The sequence below is a fragment of the Halichoerus grypus genome, chromosome 5, assembly GCF_964656455.1.
Source record: "Halichoerus grypus chromosome 5, mHalGry1.hap1.1, whole genome shotgun sequence".
Taxonomy (NCBI): domain Eukaryota; kingdom Metazoa; phylum Chordata; class Mammalia; order Carnivora; family Phocidae; genus Halichoerus; species Halichoerus grypus.
The window spans coordinates 147,965,314-147,990,033 of NC_135716.1; the positions used below are offsets into that span (position 1 = coordinate 147,965,314).

General features: G+C 36.4%; 1 protein-coding gene across 6 annotated transcripts in view; it reads left to right on the plus strand.

Annotated features, from left to right (window-relative positions):
• The window catches only part of FAF1 (Fas associated factor 1), a 503,750-nt gene that overhangs the window by 122,032 nt on the left and 356,998 nt on the right, over positions 1–24,720 (plus strand). Inside the window, exon 2 of one of the 6 annotated variants that reach the window (XM_078073171.1) lies at positions 21,453–21,523. The exons of the other annotated variants lie outside the window; for them this stretch is intronic. The gene's annotated coding sequence lies outside the window, so the exon portion shown is untranslated. The remainder of the gene's footprint in view (positions 1–21,452; positions 21,524–24,720) is intronic. 6 annotated transcript variants of the gene reach the window in all.

A 24,720-nucleotide genomic window follows, 5' to 3' on the forward strand; every position in this document is an offset into this window, starting at 1 on the left:
TTTACAGCATAACATCTTCAAATCCACAAACACAGGGTATTGCTCCCATTTTTTGAACTTGTGTTTATTTTTAATTTTTTAATTTTTTTTTTTTTTTAAAGATTTTATTTATTTATTTGAAGATAGAGACACAGCGAGAGAGGGAACACAAGCAGGGGGAGTGGCAGAGGGAGAAGCAGGCTTCCCACCAAGCAGGGAGCCCGATGCGGGGCTTGATCCCAGGACCCTGGGATCGTGACCTGAGCCAAAGGCAGACGCTTAATGACTGAGCCACCCAGGCGCCCACTAATTTTTTAATTTTTTAATGTTGTGTTAGTCACCATACAGTACTTCATTAGTTTTTGATGTAGTGTTCCATGATTCATTGTTTACATATAATACCCAGTGCTCATTGCAGTGCATACCCTCCTTAATACCTATCACCAGGCTAACCCATCCCCCCCTCCCCGAAATTCTGTTTGTTTCCCGGAGTCCATAGTCTCTCATGGTTCATCTCCCCCTCTGATTCCCCCCCTTCATTTTTCCCTTCCTTCTCCTAATGTCCTCCGTGCTATTCCTTATGTTCCACATATAGGTGAAACCATAACCATATGATAATTGTCTTTCTCTGCTTAACTTATTTCACTTAGCATAATCCCCTCCAGTTCCATCCATGTTGATGCAAATGGTGGATATTCATCCTTTCTGATGGCTGAGTAATATTCCATTTTATATATGAACCATATCTTCTTTATCCATTCGTCTGTTGAAGGGCATCTCGGCTCCTTCCACAGTTTGGCTATTGTGAACATTGTTGCTATGGACATTGGGGTGCATGTGCCCCTTCGAATCACTACATCTGTATCTTTGGAGTAAATACCCAGTAATGCAATTGCTGGGTCATAGGGTAGCTCTATTTTTAACTTTTTGAGGAACCTCCATACTGTTTTCCAAAGTGGCTGTACCAACTTGCATTCCCACCAACAGTGTAAGAGGGTTCCCCTTTCTCCACATCCTCTCCAACATTTGTTGTTTCTTGCCTTGTCAATTTTTGCCATCCTAACTGGTATAAGGTGGTATCTCAGTGTGGTTTTGATTTGAATTTCCCTGATGGCTAATGATGTTGAACATATTTTCATGTATCTGTTAGCCATTCGTATGTCTTCTTTGGAGAAGTATCCATGTCTTCTGCCCATTTTTGATTTGATTATTTGTTTTTTGGGTGTTGAGTTTGAGAAGTTCTTTATAGATCTTGGATGCCAGCCTTTTATGTGTAGTGTCATTTGTAAATATCGTCTCTTATTCCATGGGTTGCCTCTTTGTTTTGTTGACTGTTTCCTTTGAATCTGTATGTATAACTTAATAAGCTAAACTTAATGTCTATTTCTTATACAACCTTAAGAAAAGTTTACATATTCAGGCTGATCAAAATATTTTCATTATCTTGTCACTGAGAAAACGAGAATCATCTTATATTTAGACATGTACAATAAATTCTTATTTTTATTTTAAAAGCAGCTAGATTCATCCACTCTAGCCAATAGTCACAAGGCCCAACTCAAGTCTCTCTTCGATCCCCCTGCATTCTCAGTCATTCTCATACTCTCAATTTTTATTGCCTAAACCTATTTGAAGACACTTAGTTTACACATATATTTTGTCTTATAATATTTATGCTTTTTTTCCCATCTATGTGTTTTTTGTCCTCAAATAGAATCTAAGCTCACATAGGCAAGCCATGAATTACTTCTTTGCATTCACCACAGCACTTAGAGCTGAGTGATTTCTAGAAGACAGAAGGAAAGCTATGGATCTAGTGCTCCAAATATCTAAAGAATGACAAAACAAAATTTTTCTCAATCTATTATACAATAGATTTGCAGGACAGTTCCTCAACCTCAATAAATTTGAGCAATTTGTACAAGGTCAGCACTACTAAAATTCAGGTTCTTTCCAATTCTGAATTGCTAATCCTTTACTGACTGACTACCATCTGATTGACACACTGTTTAAAAACTCTAACACCTTCCCGACACCATTACCCTCACCCTCCTCCACTCCTTCCACTGCCACCACCAGAAGGTATGAAAGGTGGAGGAGAGGAAGATGGAGAAGGAAAGATAGTAATAGTTACTGGCAGCAAAGAATATACGTGTCCAGGCACACAGTTTCATGGTAAATTAATCCGTGTCCACTTTTGAAATGTCTTAGGTACTAATAATTAGATAATAGCACAGACATTTCCACTCAGAAAATAATCACAATTAACAGAAGATAAGGGATCACAAATAATTAAGGCCTAAACGTAAGCAGTATGAATTATTTATCATCCTGCCAAACCAACGAAGGGAAAAGGCTCCAGGCTGATGAGAATCAAAACTTGAGTAAACCCAAATCTTTTATTCACTGCTTAATATCTTCGGGGACAGGAATAAAATAAATATATAGAGAGAATGCAATAGAGTAATTACTAATTTCAGTTCTAGAGTTAGAGATCTAAGTTCAGATGAGAGGTCTGTCATTGACAAAATGTGTCATTTTAGGCAAGTCAGTATGCAAAATAAGGTGATAATAACACTTATTTCCTAGGGTGGTTATGAGAATTGATGAGAAAAATGGATACAAACTACTTAGGATAAGACCTAATGTATGGAAAGTAGCCAATATGTTTATTTTTTATTTGAAGTAGGAGAGGCTGAGCTTTTCCATTTGGTTTTGATGCTCTGGGCCAAGCAATTTCAGGTAATAAGAGTGTTAGATTGGAAGTCAGGAAACTTGGGTTCATGATCTGGTTATCTCAATAACTTGTTCTTTGACCTTGGCCAATTTCTTCATCTCCTTGGGCCTTTAAGTTACCATATCTGTAAAAATAGAGGGGCTGGGCTAAATAATCTTGTATTATTCAGCATTCTCCAGAGAAACAGAATTAACATGGTATGTGCATATATGTATATGTGTATGAAGAGGGAGAGGGAGAAGAAGAAAGGGATTTATTTTAAGGAATTGGCATATCCAGTAATGGAGGCTGGTAAGTCCAAAATCTATAAGGTGGGCCAGCAGGCTGAAAACCTAGGGAAGAGCCAATGTTGCAGTTCAAGTATGAAGGCCATCTACTAAAGAATTCCCCCGTGCTCAGGAAAGGCCAATCTTTTATTCTACTGGGCCTCCAACTGTTTGGATGAGGCCCACCCACATTATGAAGGGCAGTTTGCTTTACTCAAAGTTTACCTGTATCAGGAGAGGGGTCAAGGTGCTGGATATAAAAGAATGAACAAAAAGAGATATAGTCACCAAAACCATAAAACTCCTAGGGAAAAACATAGAGGAAAAGCTTTGTGAGACTGGATCTGGCAATGATTTCCTAACTATCACACCAAAAACATAAGCAACAAAAGCCAAAAAGGGGGGGCAAAGGGGAAGGATACATGAAACTAAAATTTCTGTGCATCAAAGGACACAATCAACAGAGTGAAAAAACAACCTATAAGATGGGAGAAAATATTTGCAAATAATACTTGTGATCCTACAACTCAATAACAAAAGATCAAATAATTCAATTTAAAAAATGGCAAAGGACTTGAACAGACATTTCTCCAAAGATGATATAGTAATGGCCAATGAGCATATGAAAAGACCCTCAACATCACTAATCATCAGAGAAATGCAAATCAAAACTGCAGTGATATATCACCTCACACCCATTAGGATGGCTACCACAAAAATTAATAAATTAAATTTTTAAAAGTGTTGGCAAGGATTTGGAAATATTGGAGCCCTTGTGCCTTTTATGCACTGTTGATGGGATTGTAAAATCGTGTAACTACAATGGAAACAATAAGGACAGTCCTCAGAAATTAAAAATACAACTAACATATGATCCAATAATTCCAATTCTGGGTATACATCCAAAAGAATTTAAAGCAGGGTCTCAAAAAGATCTTTGCATACCATGTTTCTACAGCAGCATTATTCACAACAGCCAAGAGGTGGAGGCAACCCAATCACCACTGATGAATGAATGGATAAGGAAATTGTGTTATATACATAAAATGGAACATTATTCAGCCTCAGAAAGGAAAGAAATACTGTCACAGGCTGCAACATGGATAAACCTGGAGAACATTATGTTAAGTGAAATAAACAAGTCACAAAAAAAAAAACCAAATACTGTATGATTCTACTTAACTGAGGTATCTAAAGTAGTCAAATTCATAGAAACAGAAAGTAGAATGGTGGTTACCAGGCAGGGTCAGGGCGGGTGGGGTGGTGGAGGGGGAGATAGATAGTCGTTGTTTAATCAGTGTAAAGTTTCAGTTTTGCAAGATGAAAAAGTTCTGGAGATGTGTTTCACAACAATGTGAATACTTTTAACACTGTCGAACTATACATTTAAAAATGGTTAAGATGATAAATTTTACGTTACATATGTTTTATCACAATAAAACAAAATGCATTAAAAAAAGATTTCTGCCAAGAAATAAAGAGAAAAAGAAGGGAAGGAGGATTAAAATAAATATTCTCTGAAAGTAGTTTCCTTCATAAAATGTCAATAATATATAAACTTTAAAAATACTTACATTAGCAGATTCTTATATTGGTTAATTGACAGTCAACATTTTTTAATACAGGGTTCTTGTCAAAAGCAGGTGAAAAACAACTAGTAATCTATATATGACAGACCACTTAACTATAAAGATTAATTGCTCCTCATTTTGAATAAGGTCTCTAATAATCCTTCTGTATCTCTAATATTCCTCAGCACTCTATTAAAATTTCTCTCATACCAAGCAACTGGGTGGCTCAGTCAGTTAAGTGTCTGCCTTCAGCTCAGGTCATGATCTCAGCCCCACGTCAGGCTCCCTGCTCACCAGGGAGTCAGCTTATCCTTCTTCCTCTGCCCCTACCCCCACGCTCTTGTTCTTGCTCACTCTCTCTCAAATAAATAAATAAAATCTTTGAAAAAAAAATTCTCTCATACCAAACAAACATCAGACCTGGTTTCTGCCCTTATGGAACTTAGAATATATGAAATGTTACAGGTAATAAACAGTAAACATATAGATAAGTATCTCATCAGTTTCCAACAAGGAAAAGTAACCAATACCAGACAGATCAATAGAGGGACTTCAATAAGGAAAACTACTTTTAAGAATATTGGAAGAACTAAAAAGGTTGAAAATGTACGCTAAGTGCAAGAAGGCTGACACAAAAGGTTAAATATTGTATAATTCCTTTTATATAATATATTCACAATAGGAAAATCCAGAGAGACAGAAAGTAGATTAAAGTTTACTAGGAGGTAGAAGGAGGGGGGAAAGGGAAGAATTACTTAATGGGTCTGGGTGTTTTTATGGGTAATGAAAAAGTTCTGAAATCAGAGTGAGCTGGTAGATGCAACACACTGGGAGTACAATAAAGACCACTGAACTGTACACTTTTACATGGTTAATCATATGTTATGTGAATTCTACTTCAATTTAAAAAAAAAACGTCTATGTCAGGCAATCTAGCAATAAGCAACAACAGGAAGTCCCTACTACCCCAAAAAGGGTGGAGATACCAAGAAAGAAAGTATATTAATAGAGTCTATAAGCCAAGGCCACCCAGTTGGAATGGGGGCCATGGAAGAGAGGCTGCCCAGCAAGAGATGGAACTCTTGAAGGAGCCAGAGACACACAAGAAATGGAATCACTACAAGAGACTCCACAGAAACAGGAGAAGAGTAAAAATAGCCTTGTATCTCACTCTCCAATCTCTTCACACTGCCTGTCGTAAGAGGATGGCTAAAAGCTAGATATCAAGAGAGCTTGGGGAGGGGCTGCTGGGTGGCTCAGTCGGTTAAGCGGCTGCCTTCGGCTCAGGTCATGAACCTGGGGTCCTGGGATCGAGCCCCACATGTGGCTCCCTGCTCAGCAGAGAGCCTGCTTCTCCCTCTCCCTCTGCCTGCCACTCTGCCTACTTGTGCTCTCTCTCTCTCTCTCTCTGTCAAATAAATAAATAAAATCTTTAAAAAAAAGAGAGAGCTTGGGGGAATGTAGCTTATGTGGGTCAGCCCAGTAACTCAGAACAGAGCAGGAGACAGTTGGAAAACTGTTAAATGATGAGCACAGCCATACACTAAACTAAGCAATACAGAGGAAAAGAACACAGTGCTATAACAGAAATATCTGTGATCAAGAAAAACTCTCTGAAGAGGTTAAATATTTGTTAAGACCTAACAGACACTCAGATGTCAGTTATTTTAAAAACTGGGGAAGGAATATTTGAGGTAGAGAAAACTGCATGTGCAAATGTTGTAAAGGTAGAAAAAAACTTAGTGCATTTGAGAAACTAAAGAGAGAAGAATTGGCAGAGGAGAAAAATTCTTGCCAACCAAAGTTAACAAGTGAAATGGCCAAGATCTAAAGATATTAGTTAGATTTATGACCAGTGTTTGAGTTACTGCAAATCCTTAGACATATTGGGCCAACATCCCTTGAAGATTAGTCTGAGTCAAACATCTAGACTTCACCATCAAAATGCCTCCCATTCAGAAAAAGCCATCAATAAAACATGATATCTATGCATCAGTTAGTTGAACTGAACTCTTAAAGTAGTATCACTGTATATAAATTATGTATATTATGTAAATTATGCCCCAATTAAAAATTTTTTTAAATTATAAAACAAGCAAGGGGCAGCTGGGTGGTTCAATTGGTTAAGCATCTGACTCTTGATTTCGCCTCAGGTCATGATCTCAGGGTCGTGACATCAAGTGCCACGGAGGGCTCTTTGCTGGGTGTGGACCTGCTTAAGATTCTCTGTCTCTCACTGGGGAGGGTATGTGCTATGGTGAGCACTGTGAATTGTGCAAGACTGTTGAATCACAGATCTGTACCTCTGAAAAAAATAATACATTATATGTTAAAAAAAAAAAAAAGATAGGAGGGGAAGAATGAAGGGGGGAAATCGGAGGGGGAGATGAACCATGAGAGATGATGGACTCTGAAAAACAGACTGAGGGTTCTAGAGGGGAGGGGGGGTGGGAGGATGGGTTAGCCTGGTGATGGGTATTAAAGAGGGCACGTTCTGCATGGAGCACTGGGTGTTATACGCAAATAATGAATCATGGAACACTACATCAAAAACTAACGATGGGGCGCCTGGGTGGCTCAGTCGTTAAGCGTCTGCGTTCGGCTCAGGTCATGATCCCAGGGTCCTGGGATCGAGTCCCACATCGGGCTCCCTGTTCGGCGGGAAGCCTGCTTCTCCCTCTCCCACTCCCCCTGCTTGTGTTCCTGCTCTCGCTATCTCTCTCTGTCAAATAAATAAATAAAATCTTTAAAAAAAAAAAAAAACTAATGATGTAATGTATGGTGATTAACATAACATAATAAAAAAATAAATAAAAATAAAATGGTAAACAGCAAAAAAAAAAAAAAAGAGGATTCTCTGTCTCTCCCTCTCCCTCTGCCCCTTCCCCCAGCGCTTCCATGCTTTCTCCCTCTTAAAAAAAAAAAAAAAGCCAGAGAAAAATGGCAGATTACAATCAAAGAAATGGCAGTGAGAACGGCCACTAACTTCCCATCAGAAACAAAAAAGGCCAGAAGATAATGGAATGATATCTTCAACTGATGTTCTAAAGGGAAATTATAATCAACCTATTATTCCATACCCAGGGAAGATATTTTTCAAAAATAAAGGAAAGGGAAAAATATATGTTTCAGACAAACTAAACCTGGAAGAGTTTGCCCCCATCAGATCTGCACTAATGCAACCTCTACCATATATACTACAGCAGAAGGAAAAGGATACTAAATTGAATGCAAAGATGAAAAAAAAAACAAAGAAAATGGGGGGAAATGTAGGTAAATCTAAATGAAAATTGACTGCATAGAACAATGATAAAAATAATTTGTGGGGTTTAAAATTTTTCTACAAAACTAAAGTACCTAACAAAATAAACAGTATATATATAAGTTGAGAGGAATGTAAATGGAAAATAAACAGTTGTAAGATCCTTACAATATATTAATTTTAGAATTTGATGAGTCAGATATCCATTGTCTGATTTCCAAAGAAATTTGCCACAAGATTTTTAAAGAGTATATAATTACCAAATGGAAAGAGGAAAGGGATATGAAGGAGTAACAAAAATAACCAATGTAACAGAAGAGGGAAAACAGAACATTTCTACAAAGCACATAACATCATATATTTCACCCAAAATATATGAGTAATTACATTAAATCTGGCTGTTGAAAATGATAAGCTTGAAATGCAAAGATTATATGGATTAAAGATGACTCATCAACCAGCTGTATGTTATCATGAAGCAACACATTAAAATATAACACAGAAAGGTTAACAAAAAAGGGTAAAAAGGTTAACAATAAAGGGTAAAAAGAGATATACCAAAAAAACACTACCCAAAACTGGTGTACCTATATTAAAATTAAAACAATATAAAGCCAAAAACATTCCTAGAGAAAAAGAAAATAATAAGGGAAAAGGTTCAGTTTGCTAGGATGTTATAATAATTCTATATTTGCATGTATCTAATAATACAGCCTAGAATGCACAAATGAACAGCATCACCCATAAAAATTAACAAAACCACAATCATTGCAGGAGATTTCAATATATCATGTTCAGTAATTGATAGAACAATCAAACAAAAATAAGATTTAGAAGATTTGAACAATTTAAAATACTTGATCCAGTGGACATATATAAAATACTACACCTAACAACTGCGTAGTGAACATATTTCTAAAAACAAAACAATAAACAAATTGGATCACAAATTAGGTCATTAAGCAGTGTATTAGTTATCTATGGTGTAACAAATTACCACAAACTAAGCAGTTTAAAACAATAAATACTGATTATCTCATAGTTTCTGTTGGTCAGAACCTAGGCATGGCTTAGCTGGGATCTCTGCTTCAGAGTCTCTCACAAGGCTGCAATTGATGTGTCTGCCAGAGTTGGGATCTCATCTGGAGGCTCACCTGGGGAGGGATTTCCCCATTTCCAGGCTCATTTATATGGTTTTGGGGATGATTCCATTACTTTTGGGCTGTTGGAGTTCTTTGCCACTATTCCTCACCAATACAGTCACTTGCTTCGTCAAAGCCACAAGAAAGTCTCTAGCAAGACAGAAGTTAAATCCTATGTAATTTAATTAAAGAACTGATATCTCATCACTTTGTTGTGCAGACAGTGCCCAACTTACCATGATTCAACTTACAATTTTTTGATTTTATGATGGTGCAAAAGCAAAACATATTCAGTAGAAAGTGTACTTCAAATTTTGACTTTTGATCTTCTTCTGAGCTAGTGATATGCAGTACAATACTCTCTTGTGAAGCCAGGCAGTAGCAGCAAACCACAGCTCCCACTCAGCTATATAATCACAAGGTTGTGATTACACTTACAACCATTCTGTTTTTCACTTTTAGCATGGTATTCAATAAATTACATGAGATATTCAACATTTTATTATAAAATAGGCTTTGTGTTAGATGATTTTGCCCAACTGAAAGCTAATGTAAGTTTCTGAGAGTGTTAAGGTGGGTGTATTAAATGCATTTTCAACTTACGGTACTTTCAACTTAGAATATTTTCAACTTATCATGGATTTATTGGGACATAACCCCATCATAAGTCAAGGAAGATCTATCACAGATCCCGCTCAAAGTGAGGGAAGGGTATTAAACAAGTGCATGAATATGCAGAGGTAGGAATCACAGGGAGCCATCTTAGACTCAGCCTGTCACAGAAAGTATCAATAAATTGCAAAGGACTGAAATCATACAAAGTGTACTATCCCAAACTAATATAACACTGTATGTTACCTATACTGAATTAATTATTCATACTGCTGTAATTATGGTGCAAACATTAACAAAGTTTACTTTTAAAAAAGTGTTTGAAATTTTTTACATATACTTATTTCCATGTGAATTCTAAATAAATACTTGTGAATTTGATAGTTGCCATTCCTCTGATTAAACTCTCCACTATGTCCTGTAATAATATATTTCTAAAAAATTGGTAATTGAAATATCTGGATCTCCTATGGATCTGTTTCTATTGTCTGTTTCTCTAGGTTTTCAGGAAAATTTTTACTTATGGCATGCCTTATTATTTTTCACTGAGTAGATCAATGGAAACAAAACACTGAGAGATATGTTTGAGGTTCAACTGGTTTTTACTCCTGGAAACATCTAGGCAAAAATATAGATCATCTTACTGTAGTCAAAGATGGAGATGATTCAAAATTGGGCCTCATTTCTTCTGAGTGCTGGTCTACTTTCAGTTTACCCTTATTCCTTAGGTGTATCGCTTCAAGGTCCCAAATGAAACTGTCTGGGTGTTCACTAGAGTTCTTTGATAGGACCTGACCTATACTCTCTCTCATCCCTCTCACCCCTAACCCTGTGAAATTATGGAAATAAAAACTGAATAATAAAGCTGAAATTAATTTTGTAGATGGATTTAACATCAGATTAGACTTAACTAAAGAGATAATTAGTGAATATGAAGTAAATCAGAAGAAAATTATCCAAGTGAAGCATGGAGAGACAATGGAATAATGACTAAAAGACATATGGGGCAGAGTGAAAGATATTACACATATGTAATTAGATTCTAGACCTAGAAGAGAGAGAGAATAACTCACAACCTTTATAAAAGGGACATTACTAATATTTCCAAAAATTGATGGACATTAAGAGACATACTAAATAAACCCTAAGAACTCCAGGCAAGATAAATAAAAAGAAAGCCACACCTAGGCACATATTAGTTAAATCTCTGAAAAACAAAGAAAGAGAAAATCCTAAAAGCAGTCAAAGAGGAAAAGGTTTACCATCTAGGAACAAAAATAAATACAATAGCTGCTTTCTTCCCAGAAACAATGGAAGCCAGAAGAAAATAAAATGTCTTCAAAGTAATGAAAAAAACAAGCTTTCTTAACCTATAATGCTGTTTCCAGTTTAAAAAAAAAAATACTCTTCAAAAATGAAGTTAAGAAAAAAAAATAAGGTGAGATAAAGACATTTTGAAAACATATTTAAAAAGAGAATTTTTTTGTTAATACACCTACAATAAAGGAAAAACTAAAAGATGTTCTTCAAACAGAAGAAAAATGGCATGAGATGGAAGAAAATGCAGAAGGGAATAAAAAACAACAGAAAGAGTAAAGAGAAAGTAAATCTAAATGCATATTGACAGTATAAAACAATAATGATGTCTTATAGGACCTAAAATGTATATAGAATTAAAACATAACAAAATACATAAAACTTAAAAAAACAATAAATGGATATTAAGTGTTGTTCTAATGTCCTTGCTTTGTCTGAAAAGTAGTAAAACCCTTCATTTATATTAGGTTTTAAAAATTCAGGGGTACATGTTTAACCTCTATCATAATCACATTAAGAAAAGGGGTGCCTGGGTGGCTCAGTCGTTAAGCGTCTACCTTCGGCTCAGGTCTCATGATCCCAGGGTCCTGGGATGGAGCCCCACATTGGGCTCCCTGCTCAGCGGGGAGTCTGCTTCTCCCTCTCCCTCTGCCCGCTGCTTGTGTTCCCTCTCTCACTGTCTCTCTCTCTCTGTCAAAATAAATGGATAAAATCTTTAAAAAAAAAAAAAAAGAATATATAATAAACAAAGATTGTATATCTTTGCAGGATACAAGGTTATGATATAAAATCTACTCACTTCCCTATATACCAGCAATGAAGAATTCTAATTTGAAATTAAAAACAGTATCATTTACATGACCACCCCAAAAATGAAATATGTAGGTCTAAATCTAACAAAATTCCAGGCACAGACAGCTTCCCTGATGAATTCTACCAAACATTTAAGGATGAAAACACCAATCTTATATAAACTCTTCTAGAAAAAGAGAGAGATGCAACATTTTTTCTTAAGATTTTATTTATTTATTTGACAGAGACACAGCAAGAGAGGGAACACAAGCAGGGGGAGTAGGAGAGGGAGAAGCAGGCCTCCCGCGGAGCAGGAGCCCGATGCAGGACTTGATCCCAGGACCCTGGGATCATGACCTGAGCCGAAGGCAGCCGCTTAACGACTGAGCCACCCATGTGCCCCGAGATGCAACATTTCTGAACTTGACCTATGAGTGATGTTGCCAGATAAAATACAGGATGCCAAATTAAATGTGAATTTCAGAAAAGCAATAAGTATTTTTTAGTATAAGTATACATGGGATTTTTATTTGCTAAATCTAGCAACCCTTTATGAAGCCAGATAAGCTTGCTACCAAAATATGTTAACATTACAAGAAAAGAAAATCATATGCCAGTTTCTCTCACAAACACAGATGCAAAATTCCTAAATAAAACATCAGTAAAGTGCATCCAGAATTAAATGAAAAATAATACATAACATTCAAATATCAACCAGTGTAATTCACAACATTAACAGAATAAAGAAGAAATTTTTTATGGCTATTTCAATCTATGCAGGGCAAGCACTTAATAAACCTCAATTCAATTATAATTGCTAAGAGATACTCTTTTTTAAAAAAAGCACAGACAGAAATTTCCTTAACTTTATAAAGTGTTGCTACAGAAAACCTACAAGTAACATCACTTCTAGTTTAAACACTGAAATCTCTGTAAGAATGGGAATAATTCAAAGAGGCCCTCTAGTACCACTCCTTTCACTAAACACAAGTTCACTTCTCAAACTGAACACCCCAAAAACGAATAATCAAGTTAAAAAATGGGCAGAAGACATGGACAGACACTTCTCCAAAGAAGACATACGAATGGCTAACAGATACATGAAAATATGTTCAACATCATTAGCCATCAGGGAAATTCAAATCAGAACCACATTGAGATACCACCTTATACCAGTTAGGATGGCAAAAATTGACAAGGCAAGAAACAACAAATGTTGGAGAGGATGTGGAGAAAGGGGAACCCTCTTACACTGTTGGTGGGAATGCAAGTTGGTACAGCCAATTTGGAAAACTGTGTGGAGGTTCCTCAAAAAGTTAAAAATAGAGCTACCCTATGACCCAGCAATTGCATTACTGGGTATTTACCCCAAAGATACAGATGTAGTGATTCAAAGGGGCACATGCACCCCAATGTCCATAGCAGCAATGTCCACAATAGCCAAACTGTGGAAGGAGCCGAGATGCCCTTCAACAGACGAATGGATAAAGAAGATGTGGTTCATATATAAAATGGAATATTACTCAGCCATCAGAAAGGATGAATATCCACCATTTGCATCGACATGGATGGAACTGGAGGAGATTATGCTAAGTGAAATAAGTTAAGCAGAGAAAGACAATTATCATATGGTTTCACCTATATGTGGAACATAAGGAATAGCACGGAGGACATTAGGAGAAGGAAGGGAAAAATGAAGGAGGGGAATCAAAGGGGGAGACGAACCATGAGAGACTATGGACTCCGGGAAACAAACAGGGTTTCAGAGGGGAGGGAGTGGGGGGATGGGTTAGCCCAGTGATGGGTACTAAGGAGGGCACATATTGCATGGAGCACTGGGTGTTATATGCAAACAATGAATCTTGAACACTACATCAAAAACTAATGAAGTACGGTATGGTGACTAACATAACATAATAAAATAAAATTTAAAAAAAGCAAAATAATAAAATTATATAATATAAAATGTTGCCTTAAAGTATTACCTTTTTTACACTTGCTTCATGAAACATTATTCAGACCTTTCACATGCATTTTAAACGTTAGCGTCTTCTTCACTAACCAGAGTTAGTCTCCCAATTTTTCAAAGCACATGATCTTAATTTTTGTTTAAGTGGTTTGAGATAGGAGCATTTAAAAAATCTGGATATGGTACTTTTCCTGGGAATTTTAATCTCAAGTCACAAGAACTCATTTGCTCTTCATGAGCTCTACCCTGAAACCCTTTCAAACACAGTCTTTAACAGGCTTATTTATAATGGCATCTAAAGTTTTAATTGTAAAATTATTATCTCCCCTCCCATTAGAAAATCTGTGCTGAAGTTCTTTGCCATCTTTTTAAGCTGATCACATCAGGGAACCTGTTTTCAGTATCCAAAACTTGTATTGCCTGAAGTTTTAGACTGTGTGTCTTTTTTAAACAGTTTTTTCTTCTTCCTAAATAAAATAGTTTTAAGGACTCAACTATAGGGTAATTTCCTTTTTCCTTTGGGACAGTTCTGGGAAAAGAACTTTGCCATATATGCACTGTCATCATTTAAAGTGGATCAAAGTATTACAAGTGAGCAAGTGAGTGAGGTGAAGGATATGGCTGAAGTGGAATGGAGAGTCTAGAACAGTGTATATAGACACATCCAATATAGATGTTACTACCCTTATGTGGGTATTTCAATTTAAATTAAATGGCTAATTTAATAATTATGTTAATCATTAAATTATAATTCAATTCCTTGGTCACACTGGCTATACTTTCAAGGGATCTATAGCCACATCGGGCTGGTGGCTAGTGTATTATACAGTGCAGATGTAAATTATTTCTATCATTGCAGGAAGTTCTTTTGGGTAGCTGTAGTCTGGAAGGTGTTCTGTAACCTCAGTAATTTAATTTAGTTGATTTCTAGGAATGATCATATTGATGGTAGTAGTCAGACTTCTCCCCTTACCCATAATTCATCACCCCAGCCAACACCTTCCCTTCACCCATACAGACACAGATCAAAGATGCATTAATATCTCAGTTTCTAAAATAGAGTTAGTGATCCAAGGTTATTAGTATCGTTAGTAAATATTAGTATTGTTAGTATAGTACAGAGATTTATACTGTGATCATCTGAAACACAAGGTATACCCTTTCCTCTATGTTGTTGTCAAGGAAAAAAAAAACCAAATTGCTTTGTGGTGAAAAGATCGGTACTTCTGGGAGTCAGAGAGGCCTGAATTTGAATGTTACGCTGTATAATCTTGGATAAACCACTTATTCTCTCAGAATCTTCATATGCTTGCTTCATGGAGTGAGGATTGAATGAGACGTGTAATGATGTGTAATTTATTGTACATAGCTCCTTGCACATTACAGATGCTTCCTTCCCTCTTTATTCCTCTAAGTCCAAAAAGACATCTAATGAATATTAATTCACTAATACTTCCGTTCATAAATTCACCAGAAGATATTTATTGAGCATTTACTATATGCAAAGATTTCTTCTCCATGGTAGGAATATAGCAGTGAACCAAAACAGGTAAGAATCTCTGTCTTCATGGTGCTTACATTTTCATAGGAGGAGACAGACTATAAATGATATAAATAAGTAACATAGTGTATCAGAAAGTGATCATTTCTTTTTTTTTTTAAGTTTTATTTATTTATTTGAGAGAGAGAGAGAATGAGTCAGAGAGGAGAGCACAAGCAGGGTGAGGGGCAGAGGGAGAAGCAGACTCCCTACTGGATATGGTAGTCTGCTTCTCCCTCTGCCCCTCACCCTGAGCTGAAGGCAGACGCTTAACCAACTGAGCCACCCAGGTGCCCCAGAAGTGATCATTTCTAAGGGAAGGAAGAAAAAAAAACAAGGAAGGAGGGTAAAAGTATGTTGGGTGGGGTCTGTAGTTTTCTAGAAAAAGTGGGCAGGTGACAATTGAATAAAGACCTGGAGGAAGGGAGTTAGTGAATGTACTCTGTACCTGTATCTGGGGGCAAGACCATTTCAGGCAGGGGGAATAGTAACCACAAATACCCTGAAGTGGGAAATCAGGCTTCCAATTTTCCAGGAATATCAAGAAGACAAGTGTGGCTCAGGAAAGGAGAAGGAGGTGAAGTAAGAGATTATAGGAGAGAGAAATAAGGCATATTAAGGATGTTGTCTTTTTATCTCAGAGTAAAAAGTGGAAGATTTTGAGTAGAGGATTGACATGGTCTGACTTATATTTTAATAGCTTCATTATGGCCACTCTGATGAGAGAATACACTAAAGATGAGCAAGGGCAATGCAAGGAAATCAGGAGGCTAATGCAATAATAGAGGAGAGAGAAGATGGAGGCTTCACATTGCACATAAGAGTGCAATGTGATCAAATTCTGAATGTGTTTTAACATTTCAGCTCTCAGAACTTGTGAATAAATGGGATGGAGGAAATCGAGGATAACACCAAGGTTTTTGACTTGGTCAGCTGGAAGATTGGTGTCATTTATTGAGATGGAAACACTTTCTATATTCTACTCTAATGTATTCTTATCTTACTTTTCCTCCTCACTTCCCAAGGTTTGGGGCTGTCTTGTCCATGTGTTATCCACAATACCTAGTACATTTCTTCTTCTTTTATTTAGTACAGAGTAATTGCAACCTACTTTCATGAATTAAATTGATTTTAGATGTTCCATCAACCCCAAAATGGAGACAGCTATATTTAGGACCGCTAATAACAAGGAAGAGTGTTTTCCTTATGTTGCTGCTTGTAACAGAAAGCAGATTTGGCTTGTTGGCTTCCCTTTAATACTGCAGGATGTCTGCCTCCATAAATCCTTCATACTGCTAACCTTCAACATTTCTATCTTTTTTAGGTTTTTAGCTTATAATCTGAATCTAGCAAAGGCAGATTAGTTGACATTTTTTCCTTTCTCTTTTTACATTCATTGAATAAAGCAGAAGGCAATAATTTTATACTAAGTGGAAGAGAGAGGGGTGAGTAGGTCTTTATGTGATGCTAACCAAAGTCTGAGTACTACCATGTTTCCTCAGGAGGGGCAAAGAACCTGGGGAAGGGAAGTAAGTGACTGTCACAGAAACCACCTTTCCTAATTTTTGCTTTTAGTAAATGAGATATTGGTTGCCAGTTCCTTTTGATCCTAGGTATATGGTTTTCCCAGTTTGCAGTTTGGTTTTTCATCCATAGATATTTACTTGAGTAGGGTAAATCTCTCAAGTACCATTATTAATCTTTGGATCTGCCCTGTATTTCTTTGTCCTTCATTTGATCTGCACCAGTCCTGATGCTGCATGTTGAGCTATTTTGATAGTGATATCTACTTGGAAGGACTCAGTGAACATTTTTTGCATTTGACTAAAAACAGATTGTGAGTGGCTATATTTCTTAAATTGTTCTGCTGTTTTCTTTCCCTGAAGGAAAAAAAAATCAGTTTAGAACTTATTAAAACTAAGTATTTGGCTGTTAGGAGCTCTTTTAGGGTTGCCAATTGTAATTCTTTTCTACTAAAAAAATAACAATAGGTAGATTTAAAAGAACAGGTTAAAAAATTTAAGTTTGGGATTGTAGGGTTGTTAAACTACTCACTTTTCTTGTACGTTGGTTTCATCATTTTATCTGTAAGTGATAGAGTATTTTGATGATGTAGACCATTATTTAAATAGTGAAGAGAGAAAACATCTCCAGAAATAAGTTGTCTGCAAAAGATAAGTGTTGTGAGTGGAAAAATTTGTTTTTTTATAGTGTCCATTCCTTGCTTTCAGAATTTTGTGATTAAAAACTATTTGTGATTTTATTTTTTTTTGCCAAGTCAACAATGATTTATTTATTTATTTATTTATTGTCCCTCATACTAACATCTTTTATTAAAACTTTTTATTTTTTATTATTTTTAAAATTTTTAAAATTTTAATACACATTTATTTGCTATATCCTTTTTTATTATTAATGTATAATGTATTATTTGTTTCATGGGTACAGTTCTGTGATTCATCAGTCTTACACAATTCACAGCGCTCACCATAGCACATACCCTCCCCAATGTCCATCACCCAGCTACCCTATCCCTCCCACCCCCCTCCGGGCGCCTGGGTGGCTCAGTCATTAAGTGTCTGCCTTTGGCTCAGGTTATGACCCCAGGGTTCTGGGATCCAGCCTTGCTCAGCACGGAGCCTGCTTCTTCCTCTCCCACTCCCCCTGCTTGCGTTCACTCTCTTGCTGTATCTCTCTCTGTCAAATAAATATTTGTGATTTTAAACAAGAATAAATCTTGGTATGACAAACATGGGTGGATCTAGAGGATATAATGCTAAGTGAAATAAGTCAGAGAAAGACAAATACCATATGATTTCACTTATTGTGGAATTTAAGAAACAAAACCAAGAAAAAAAAGAGAAACAAAAAAAGCAGACTCTTAAATATAGAGAATAAACTGGTATTTATCAGAGGGAAGGTGGGGGGGATTAAGAGTATACTTAGAGCACTGAGTAATGTATAGCATGTTGAATGAACCATATTGTACACCTGAAACTAATATAACACTGTACTTAAATTATACTGGAATTAAAAAAAAAACAAAGTGCAAAAAAAATCTTGGTATGACAAATGTTAGAATAAAGGCAGTTCACCTTTATTGAGTATTTTACAATGTATCAAATACCATTTAAGCACTTAGTATATGTTAACAAGTTTCATAAAATCCCAATGAACCAGTAGGGTTATCACTCCCATTTTACTGATGAGAACTGAGAGAGAACTTTCTCAGGATTATACAACTATAAATGATGGGGCTAGAAATCAATGGCTTTCTGGCTTAATAGCCTTCACTCCTCACTTTGAGCATATTTAATAACATGAGTTTCTGAAGGATCTATGCCTTTAGATAACTTCTATGCCCACTTCTAAAATAATAAATGGTTTAGTGGGAATTAATAGATTGTATATAATGTCAGAATAAAGGATTTTGTGTAGATCTCTAAAATGTTCAAAGTTGTTCCCTAACCTCACTCTGCATAAGAATCCCTTGAAGAGTTTTTGAGGGAAAAAAAAAAAATCTGGACCCCTTCCAGACTACCTGAATTTGAATCACTGGGAGCAGGACTTCAGTATATCTGTCTTTCTAGCCCAGCATGAGGCAGACATTTATGCATCAGTGATATATAGTATGTAACAAAATAGACTAAAACAAAAACAATATGTGATGAGGATGAATAATTATGGTGGCTAACATTTGTGGAGTACTTTTGTATTATCTCATTTAATCCTTATAACAGATAACCTTGTAAATTAAGTTGGTATTATTACCTCCAGTTTGTAGATGGGGAAACTAAATCTTAGAGTAGTCCAGTTAACATGGCCAGAGTCACACAGGTAATAAACACATGATAGACCTAGAATTTGAAAACAGATCTGCCAGACTACAGGACATAGAACATCCCATAGTTGACCTATTAAATTATAGTAGATTATAGATCAGAGAGAACTAAATACTGAATATGAATTGTTATTGTAGGTTTTTTTTTTTTGCTTAAAAAAGAAGGTATGAAAAGAATTTATAAAATTTACTGTTTGTATGCCATCTCCTTTTTATCCATTTTCTATTAATGACAGTAGATCATCATAGTTGGTGAATTCCCTAAGAGCCAGTTTCACTTTTAAAAATGTGGTTAATGCGTATATGTAACTGTAACTGAGATTTGTATTGAGGCTCAGATGTCTATATATATCTCCTCCTACTTCTCTGATACTTGCGTTTAATATTTTCTCTGATTCTATTTTTCCTACATACTCCTTAAATGTTGACATTCCAGATTTTCCGTCATGAGGCTTTTCTTTTCTTTGTTCACATTATCCCTCATTTCAGATAAACTTAATCCACTCTTAAGACTTTTGCAAAGACTTTAAAAAATATGGTTTTATAACACATAACATGAAATGTATCATCTTAATCATTTTTAAGTATATAGTTCAATAGTGTTAAATATATACACATTGTTGTGAAACAGATCTCCAGAATGTTTTCATCTTGCCAAACTGAAACTCTATACCCATTAATCTACAACTTTCCCTTTTTCCCTCCTCCGACTCCTGGTAACTACCATTCTACTTTCTGTTTCTATGAATTTCACTATTCTAGGGACTTCCTATGAGTAGAATCATATGGTATTTGTCATTTTTTGACATTTGACATTTTTTGGCTTATTTCACTTATAATGTCCTCAAGATTTATCCATGTTATAGCCTGTGATGGTATTTCCTTCTTTTTTAAAGCTGAATACTATTCCATTGTATGTATATACTATATTTTCTTTATCCATTGCTGTTGATGGGCATTTGGGTTGCTTCTACCTCTTCACTATTGTGAATTGTGGTGCTGTGAATATTGGTATACAAACATCTCTTTGAGACCCTGCTTTCAGTGATTTTGGATACATACCCAGAAGTGAGACTGTGCTGGATCCTTTGGTAGTTCTATTTTTTCCAAATACCTTTTTTTTTTTTTTAAGAAAGAACAACATGGAGGTAGAGAGGGGCAGAGGGAGAGGGACAGAGAGAATCTTAAGCAGGCTCCACACTGAGTGTGGAGCCTGACATTGGACTCGATCTCATGACCCTGAGATCATGAACTGAACCAAAATCAAGTCATACGCTTAACTGACTGAACCACCAGGCACCCCTTTCCAAATACTTCTAAAGTAGATGACTCATGACTCCAAACTCGATATCTTGAACTCACACATTTTAGATTCTTAACAATCTGTTGGACATCTCTATATGAATGTCCCATACTTCAAAATCAACGTGCCTAAAACTGAAGACCTCAGATCCTCTTCTCACCAGCCTGTCCCTTTGCTCATGTTCTTGGGTTCATGGCATGCATTCATTTTTTCATTCATGTGTTCAGTATATGTTAACTCACACAGCCTAGGGATGAGGCACTGTTGGTTTTGAGGACACATCAGTGAACAAAATAAAGTCATTTGGGTCTCACATTCTAGTGAGGGAAGACAGATAACAAACAAGGAGACAAATAAATAGGTAGAGTGTCATGCATGGCTAGAGGAGTTCTCTTTTAGATAGGATGGCTAGGGAAGGTCTCTCTGAAATGACCTTTGAGTAGAAACCTTACTGAAGTGAGGGAGTGAGATATGTGGATATCTGAAGGAAGAGCATTGCAGGCAGAAGGAAGAATAAGTATAAGGGGTTTAATGTGAGAGCATATTTCACTTGTTCAGGAAATTGTAAGGAAATCAGCAACTAAAGTTAGTGAACCTCAGGGATAGTGGAAGAAGGTGATGTCAGAGAAGGAGCTGGAGGCAGCTAATGTAGTCTTTAAGGTCAGAATGAGGTCTTTGACCTTTACTCTGATGTTATGGGAAGGCATTAGAGTAGGGAAAGGGTTTTGACTTGACATTTGTAAGTATCATGCTGGCTTCTGTGTGAACAGGCAGTAAGCAAGTGGGGCAAAGATAGAAGCAGGGAGACCAGTTTGGAGACTATTGAAATACCAATCCAGAGGAGAGATGATGGTTTAGACTAGGGTGGTAATAAAAAAGATTGGTCAGATTCTACATTTTGGAGGTAGAATAAAGAATTTCTCATAGGTCAGATGTGGAATGTAAGAGAAAGGAATTGAGGATGACGATATGATTTTTGACTTGAGCTATGGAATCTCTAGAATTGCTTGCCAGTTGTGATGATTGGGAGGACTGGAGCAGGAACTGCCTATACAGTCACCCAAGCCAGAAGCCTGGGCATCATTCTCAACAATTTTCTCTTTTCAATTCGTATTTCACAGTGCTGACCAAATGATGTTCCTTCCTGAAGGGCAAATTTCAGTTGCAGCAGTTGCCTGCCCATTATCTTCAGGTTAAGTAAAACTTTTAATGCCTGTATTTATACTGCTTCTCATAATCTATCTCTTGCTTACCTTTCCAACTATCTCCTCATTGCTTCCTGACCCAAACCTTTGCTGAGGCCACACAAAACTACTTTCCACTTCCTGAACAGACTTACCACTCCCCCCAATTTTTTTTTCCCCTTGTCCCTGACTGCTCTTACTCAGCTTTTTACCCCAGAAGAGCCTTGCTTTAACACTTGGTTCAAATATCACCCCTTCCCAGCTTTTTTCCCTGGCATTCAAATTACTTCTACTCTTTTGCCTTCATATAGTATCTTATATATTTCTCTCTTGAAGGTTATAATAAATGGAAGGAAGAGTCATCAGCTTTTGAGTCATACAGTAGAGTACTTGAAGAAGGCTTAGAAAAGGGTCATCATAGTGATTAACATATTTGGAAAGTAGGAATTTGAAAGAACATTTAGAATAATTTAAATATAGTAGATTATTGGAAACAGTCTGTTACAGATACTTACAGAAAATCAAGTAATTATTTATGGAAAAAAAAAAAAAAGATTTTCCTTTCTGCCCCAGAAAAAAAGAGGAGAAAATGGTGTTAAGCATCTTTTTGAGGCCTCATTGGCTTCCCACCATAATCTCATTGTCTTTCTTTAGAACTCTACAATTTAGTGTGGACACTTAAATCTACTACTTTTGTTTCTCTGGCCTTTTACTTGCATAGCTGAGAAAGTTTCATTCCAAAATGGACCCTTTTCTTATAGCTCATTTGATTAACATAATACTAATGAGGTCTGTGAAATAAAAGAAAAAATATATACTGGTCTCTGTCCTCCAGTTCCTGGCACAGAGCTTCTAAAATCCTTGTAATTTCTTAAGTGATAAGAATCTAGTGGTATCTTTTGTTCTAATATTTGGTTTTTGACCTTGGTTCCTGTTGTAGAACTCCTAAATCCCTTGGGGAATTTCCTGGGTGATAGGAGTGTCTTTTGTTCTATTGAGGAGACTTTTGGCTCCTGGATAGCTTCAGGATGGGGGCTGATCATCAGAAAGACCAAACCATGATTAGAAGCTTGGAGCTATCATTCCTACCCCCCCATCCTCCAGGAGGGGGAGAAGGACTAGAGATTGAATTAGTGATTGTTCATGCCTATGTAATGAAGCCTCCATAAAAATCCCAATAATATAGGTTGGGAAGCTTCCAGGTTGGTGAATACATGAAGATGTGGGGAGGGAGAGTGTGCCCAGAGAGATCATGGAAGCTCAGCATGCCTTCCTATGTGCCTTTCTCCAGGTGTCTCTTCTATCTGGCTGTTCCTGAGTTATATCCTTTTATAATAAGCCAGTAATCTAATAAGTAAAATGTTTTCCTGAGTTCTTTGAGCCACTCTAGCAAATTAATTGAATTGAAGAGAGGGTTGTGGGAACCCCTGATTTATAGCCAGTAGGTCAGAAGCACAGGTAACAGCCTGGACTTGTACTTAGCATCTGAAGGGGGAGTAGGCTTGTGGGACTGAGCCCTTAACTTGTGGGATCTAATGCTGTCTCTAGGTAGATAGTGTCAGAATTGAGTTAAATTGCAGGACACGTAGCTGGTGTTGCAGAATTGCTTGATGTGTAGAAAACCCACACAGCTGGTGTCAGTTGAAATAGTGTTGTTTGTAGTAGAGTATTGAGAGTAGAGTAGACACACAGGATAGTGTTTCATCCTCATACAAGGTAAAAGGTGAAAATTCCACAATTCATGGCTGTAGAATAATGGGCTCTTCCAGAACTTCTCATTGGCTCTACTCAAGGTAAAAACACGAGGGGGAGATGATTTTGTGAATTTAGCATGGACACTTAAATCTACTACTTTTGTTGTTTCCTCAGTACCCAGAATAGTTCCAGGTGAGTAACTAAATATTTGTTGGGTGGGTTAATGTTGGAATGAATAAATGAAATATTCAGATGAATGAATGAGATGTATGAGTGCTATGTAAGTAAATGGAAAATCATAGAGACTTTTAAAGCAAACCAAGAAACAGACTCTTAACTATAGAGAACAAACTGATGGTTACCAGAGGGCAGGTAGGTGGGGGGTGGTTTAAATAGGTGATGGGGATTAAGGAGGGCACTTGTGATGAACACTGGGTGATGTAAGTGTTAAATCACTAAATTGTACACTGAAGCTGATACTACACTGTATGTTAACTAACTGGAATTTAAATAAAAATTTGAAAAAAAGAAAAATCATTGAGAAAAAGGTGGTGTGAGTCAAATTTTCTTGAAGAAAATGATTCACATCTGGGTCTTCATCTCCATTAGGCAACAGTAGACATTCCTTCCTTCATGATCCCATATTGTCTTTCACATTAGAATTAGTTGTTTCTGTAACTGCCTGTCCTGGGAGGAACATGTCATTTTTGTTTTCCCTCTGGTCCTAAAACACTGTTCAGTGAATAAAAGAATGAATGAATTTGAACTGGTGGAAAAGAGAATGTTCTGTATAAAGGATCAGTATGATTGGATGAGAGAAAGTCTGGGTTTGTTGGAAGAATTCACTTGATGGCAAGATCAGAGCTGTGAATGCTAAAATACTAGTACTTTGTGGGTCCGAAGTTTATTTTTTAGGCATTTTGAAATTATTTGATTCTGACATGCCATAGAGTAATAATTTCAAATTGAACAAGAGTATACTAATTTAGAAAGTATTTTTCTATATTTTAAGTATTTTTAGGAGATGGAAAAAAGTGGTTAATAGACACAACAAAGCAAGTATTACTGGGGCATCTGGGTGGCTCAGTCAGTTAAGTGTCTAACTCTTGATTTTGGCTTGGGTCATGATCTCAGGGTCTTCAGATCAAGCTGTGCATCAGGCTCTGTGCAGGGGGTGGAACCTGCTGAAGATTTTCTGTCTCCCTCTCCCCCTCTGGAAAAAAAAGCCAGTATTACAATACTTATTATTTTCTTAGTTTCACAGGCTTCCCAAACATGTGGGATATGTAGAGTTGCCTATATTTTTAATTCTATCAACTAATAATATATGTGATTATATATATATATTATATATATATAATGAAAATGTGTTTATCATTTCTATTTTCATAAAATTCTAAATATTTTCTTTTTCTATTTGTTTATAAATTCTTATAACTTAAATGTATTAAGTATTTAGTTTTACTGATCTGTAATCAGTAATTTGGAAATTGGCCAGGTGAGGAGGCTG